General features: G+C 42.8%; 1 pseudogene; it reads right to left on the reverse strand.

Moving 5' to 3' along the window:
* LOC110287872 overlaps positions 1–5,166 on the reverse strand; it is a 5,907-nt pseudogene extending 741 nt beyond the window's left edge.
* Positions 5,167–5,702: the final 536 nt, after the last annotated feature.

Raw genomic sequence — 5,702 nt, forward strand, 5'->3', positions numbered from 1 at the left:
ATGGGGGCCTTGTGCGAATAACGACACGGAAACCGTTCTGGATTGCATCAAGCCCCAATGTATTAGTCAGGCCCGAGGTTTAAATACACAAGCAAAAGGGGAAGTGCCTTTCAGCAGGAGGAATGGGGCAAAGGAAATTCACCTCAGCAGGAGGGATGGGGCAGCGGGAAATTTTTCTTTTGGCGACTACACGGGGAAGCAGGAACTTGGCGGTGTCAGGGTACATCTTGAGGTCAGGACATCCAGCGCTGACTTAGGGCTGGAATGATCTGTGGTTGTTCTCGGAGTGGTGCATCCGGTGGCCCCCTTTTGACCCTCTTTTCTTCTGGGGGGGGGGGNGGCCCAATTCAGAGATCAGGACAATAGTGTTGCCTTAATAGCTCCCAACAGTTTATGTCATTTGGGAAGTTTCTCAAGCCAAAAGCTGCTATTGTCTTAGGCAATCCTTTTTCAAGAAGGAGTATGATGTTTGTAGAAGCCAAATGGGTAAGAATAAGGTATATGGGTTTCTTCTCTGTGCCTCTCCACAAACTGTTCACGTAATTTCAAGCTTAGAGTTGGTGTTCTTTCCTGTTCGGGGATTGGTGGTTTTCCTGCTAATGGATTGGTGGGTTTTTGTAGGAAGCTCAGGGATTGATCGGTTTTCTTGGCCAGTGATTGGTAGTCCCGTCCCCCCTACCCCCCGCCCATTTCCCTGCATTGGCCTAAGGGTGAAAAATTCTTCCAGGCTGCAACCTGATTTTGCTGAGATGCAATTTCTGTGGGGCTGTTGTGGGTGGTGTGGAGCTAGAGAGGAGGTGCTGCCACTGTGTACAGCTCCTGTGGAACAGCTCCTGCTGAGGTGGGAAAGGAAATGCACAACCATGGACATCTGTGTCCATGTGAAGGCTGTGAAGGCTGGAGGCTGAGATGTCTTGGTGTTGTCATTTTGACAGGATTTCGAACAGATCCTGCCAAGGCATTTTACTACTGCTGATGGCTAGTGCAGGAAGGAGGATAAGGCTGGTGCTTTGATGGCTTTTGTGGCATGCCACTTAGGGGCTATAGTTTCTTCTTAATTGTAGCTCTAGCTTCCTGGTAATGGTATCAGTTCCATTGTTTTCCCCAAGTAAGCAAGGGATTCAAAATCATATGATGACACAGTGGAGTGGGAGGCTGATAAAAACCTCTTCTTCCAGCTTTCTAGACACTCTGAGAAGGTCTCAGATAATCTAGGAGCATTTTTTAAATTTTGTTTTATAAAAGAGGCAAAGCTATTTTTAAAAGCCTTGATTAACTTGATGACTATGTATATTAGAACATTGGGGCACAGAAATGTGTAATATGTGTATTTTTACTTCATAGAAGAATGAGTGTAAAGAGTAACTGAAGCATTTATTTGTGTGTTCTTCCTCATTTAGCAATACCGAGATTCCTGCTGAAAAGGGCAAAAGAGCCAAGAACACCAGAGCCAAGGCTTAGAAATATCTTAACATTTAGTGTTACAGATGCATGTATCAAGGGAGCGAAATGTTTCAGATTTAGGGTTCATGGGAGATTTAGAGAGACATTGAAAGATTACATCACAAAGAGAAGTGGGGAGGGTGAGAAGGAGAGAGAGACAGAAGAGGGTAAGGGAGAAGAAAGGTTGACAGGGAGTGAGAAAGATAGAGAAAGAAAAAGAGAAAACTCACCTCACTATCTTCTGGAACAGTACTGACCACAAGACAGAACAATTATTCAGGTAAGCCTACTTATTCAGGTAATTTGAATTTGTGACAAGTTGACAGAGGATATAACCACAATGGTGTTGTAGGACTTTCCCTGTCCAATCACATTAGGGCAGTGGGAGGCTTCTGATTGTACAGGAGAAAGGAAGAGAGCAAGGAATTGAGGAGACAGGGAGAGAGGTCTGAGTAGGAGAGAGAGAACCAGAATGGAGGCAGACATGGTGTTATCAAAAGGTTAGCATAACAAATTGGGTTAAAGCTTTATCACTATCATTTGGCTCTGAAATTTTGTATTGGCATCTTGTAAATTGTATTATTATTGATACATAATTCTGATAGGCTAATTAAGCATTAAGAGTCTTGATTTTACTGGATAATTAGGTGTTGAGATGGCAAACCAGTGGTGTGGGGGGCATTGTGTGGAAGTGAGAGGAACTTGCGGGCTCTGTCTGAGAGAAGGCCTTGTGAAAGCCATGTGGCCTTGCAGGGCTGTCGAGTTGGCAGGACAAGAGACCAAACAAGTGAGATCACCTGGCACAGGGGCTAGCTATAGAGAGGTGTTGTTGGCAACAGGAGTGCAGGAGTATTGCCTAGCCCCACTGAGAGTTTGTGGGTTCATTTTTCTAATATTTCTCACAATACAGTAGTAGTCTCCAACCTATATTATAAAACACTAAGGCTATAGTTTAAGGCAAAGAGCAGCATCTCAGAGACCCACAGCCTGGCTTATCTCTTGCTTCAGTCTGCAGAATTTCACTCTTGGACCAGGGAAGAAGCTGAGGCATACTTGGGTTCCTTTCAGGCACTGTGCCCAACTGCAGAGAGAGCAGTTCAACCCTCGTCCCTGCAAGATCTGTTTGGATTTTTCTGTTTATCCTGGGGAGGAACTGCAGTGAGCTGATGGGCAGCTTTGCTGAATAGCCCCTACATTGTGCAGCATCCCTTTGGGAGTGACACTGAAACAGCTCAGAGCAGACAGGAGCCTCACTAGCATAACAACAATATAGTATGCTGAGGATTGCAGTTATGGCACTTTATTGACCTGGATTCTCCTGGTCTCAAAGCAGTGTTGTTTTCTGTGTCACAAATGCCCTGCCACATGGCAAGGCTATGAAACCTGGGTGGCTTCTACCAATGGAACCTATTATGTGCTATCAGCACCTTGGCCTCCTTGTCCTTAGTTCAATATGGTGCATTACCTCCAGTATTTTTCCAAGTTCTAATGAAAAGCTAAAAGATGGGCATGGTAGAATAGTATGATGCTAAGAATCCACTTTCTACCTGCCTAGAAAAGCACAACTAGTCTCAAGATTGTTTGATGGCAGAATTCTTAAGAAAGGGACATGTATTATTAGAATATATAATTTAATGTTGTTATACCTTACAACATTAAGGCTAATGGCAGTTTGATGGGCAATGTTGTAATCCCAGCATTTATGAATCTGCAGCAGTTCAAGATCAGCCTGGGCTACATACTGACTGCTAGGTCAGCCTATGGTATACAGCAAACATTATAACGCCTACCCATAAAATTAGTCCGTGAAAAGCAGTTTACAATGTACATACCTTTATCTCATACAGAATAGATCCAAAATATAATTTCTTTACTTCTTAGTGAGCATGCAAGATGTTAAGAACATGGACATCTCTGATGATTACAATATAAGAGCTATGTAGGGGTGGTTCTGGTGCTTAGGTCCTAATCCCCAATTTGTTCTTGATCTATCAGTAAAGAAGCCATGGCACAGTTGCTGGGTGGAAGGAATAGTCGGAACTTCTGGGTCCCCACAGGCAAGCCAACAGACACAGGAGAGAGAGAAAGGGAGAGTTTGGTGCACTTCAGAAAGAAAAGAGCCAACCAGCCATGTGAGATCTTGGATGGAGTGGTCACAGGCTGCTTCTATGGGTGGGAGGTTGGGGATGTTGAGCTGGAACTGAAGGTCGCTGAGCAACTAAGGTTGAAGACAGATTTAGGGTGCTGAGCTGAAAGTTCTGGGAAGACCACACTAGCTGAGGAAGATAGGTGGCCCAACAATTATGCCAACAAGGCAAGTTGAAATTGAACAACTGTGTGTGTCTGTGTTTTTCATCCACAGATACAATATTCGCTGGGCAGAGGCTGGTAGTGTGGGCCATTCCTGGAGCTTAAGTGGGGTAGCAAAAGCTACACACAACAGAGCTAAAACCAACATAACCAAATTCTAAAAGTGTTTTAATATTTAGTAAAATAGAGTCATGTGTCCATGTGAAACGGGTGTAAAGGACTGAAATCTGTCCAACAGAAGAAAAGGTCATAAGAATGAGAATACACATGTAGATCTGATTTCTGTGGGGAGTTGTTTGCAAACCTGGAACTGTACAGGTAGAGGACACAGTTGTAATGCTTGTACAAATGGAGAGCCAAGGACCCACTTCTCTAGCCCAACAGATTCTAAAAGATGATGTTGTACCTAGGGTTTCCATTGCTGTGAAGAGACCCCATGACCAAGGTAACTCTTTTAAAGGCAAACATTTAATTGGGGCTGAATTAAGTGTCAGAAGTTTAGTCCATTATCATCATGGCAGGAAGCATGGCAGCATGTAGGCAGACATGGTTCTGGATCACCTAAGAGTTCTACATCTTAATTGGCAAGTGGCTGACTTGGACTGCCTTCTGAAAGCAGCCAGGAGGAGGCTCTCTCCTGCACTGGGTAGAACTCAAGCACTAAGAGACTTCAAAGGCTGCTCACACAGTGACACACTTAATCCAACAAGGGCACACCTATTCCAACAAGATCATGGTTCCTAATGGTGCCACTTCCCATGGGCCAAGAATATCCAAATGACCACATTCCATTCCCTGGCCCACATAGGCTCATTCAAACATATGAGTCTGTGGGGGCCAGAATTACTCATGGCATAATGCAAAATAGATATAGTGTAACTTCAAAAGTTCCCATACTATATCACAGTCTTAACAATGTTTAAAGTTCAAAGACTCTTCTGGAAACTGATGTAATTTCTTACCTGTAATCCCCTATAAAGATAAAAATTAAAAAAAGCATACTTCCAACATCACAGAATATAGACTACCATTCCAAAACATTTTAGTGAGAAAATATTGGACCAAAGCAAGACAGAAATCCAACTAGGTGAACTCCAAACTCTATATCTTCATGTTTGATGTCAAAACACTCTTCGGATTTCCAGTCCTTTCATCTTTGTTGATTACAACAAACATCTTTCACTTGGCTGCTGCCACTCCCTGTGAGCAGCTTTCTTCAGTTATCTCATGGCTCTGGCATCTCTAACATCTTGAAGTATCCAAGGTTTTGGATCCAATCAAATTTATAGCTTCTTGTTACAATGTCTGGGATTCATACATGATCTTCTGGGCTCCCCCAAAGGTCTTGGGTCCCTTCCCCAGTGTGGGCTGACTGTGAACACTAGAGTAGATAGATAATCTTTTCTCATTCATGCTTAGAATTCAGTTAGCTTTCAGAAACAGATCATCTTGAATGTATACCCTCATATGGTCTTGTACACTGGAAGAAATGAGTTCTCTTTCCTCTTACTCTACCCAAAGATCCTGCAGTCATTTTCTTAGAAGGTTTGAGAGCAGAAGGGTAAAATAAGAAACTTCAAAGCTGAATTAATTTCAGGACATGGACTTTCAGTTTTTCCTAGATGTCCAGTGATCAATAGTATTTTGTCTCAGATAAAAACGTTTCTAATGTAAAATTTGCTATTAGTCAAGAAGGCATGATGCGTTTAGGGTTATGCATTATAATTTCAATGTTTTATTTAATTCATAAAATATTGATCATGATTATTCTGAATATAAACATTGTTGTTTTTTGATAGGGCCTTCTGCCCCATCACCCACTGCCCTGCCTCTTGTTAAGTTTGTGTAATCGCTATTCCAGATTGTCAACTTGACTACATTTGGAATGAACTCCAGAAATGGAAGGCACATCTCTAATCAAGGTCTTGAGACTGTAAGACACAGGCTTC

This window comes from Mus caroli, unplaced genomic scaffold (assembly GCF_900094665.2).
Source record: "Mus caroli unplaced genomic scaffold, CAROLI_EIJ_v1.1 scaffold_9520_1, whole genome shotgun sequence".
Classification (NCBI taxonomy): Eukaryota; Metazoa; Chordata; class Mammalia; order Rodentia; family Muridae; genus Mus; species Mus caroli.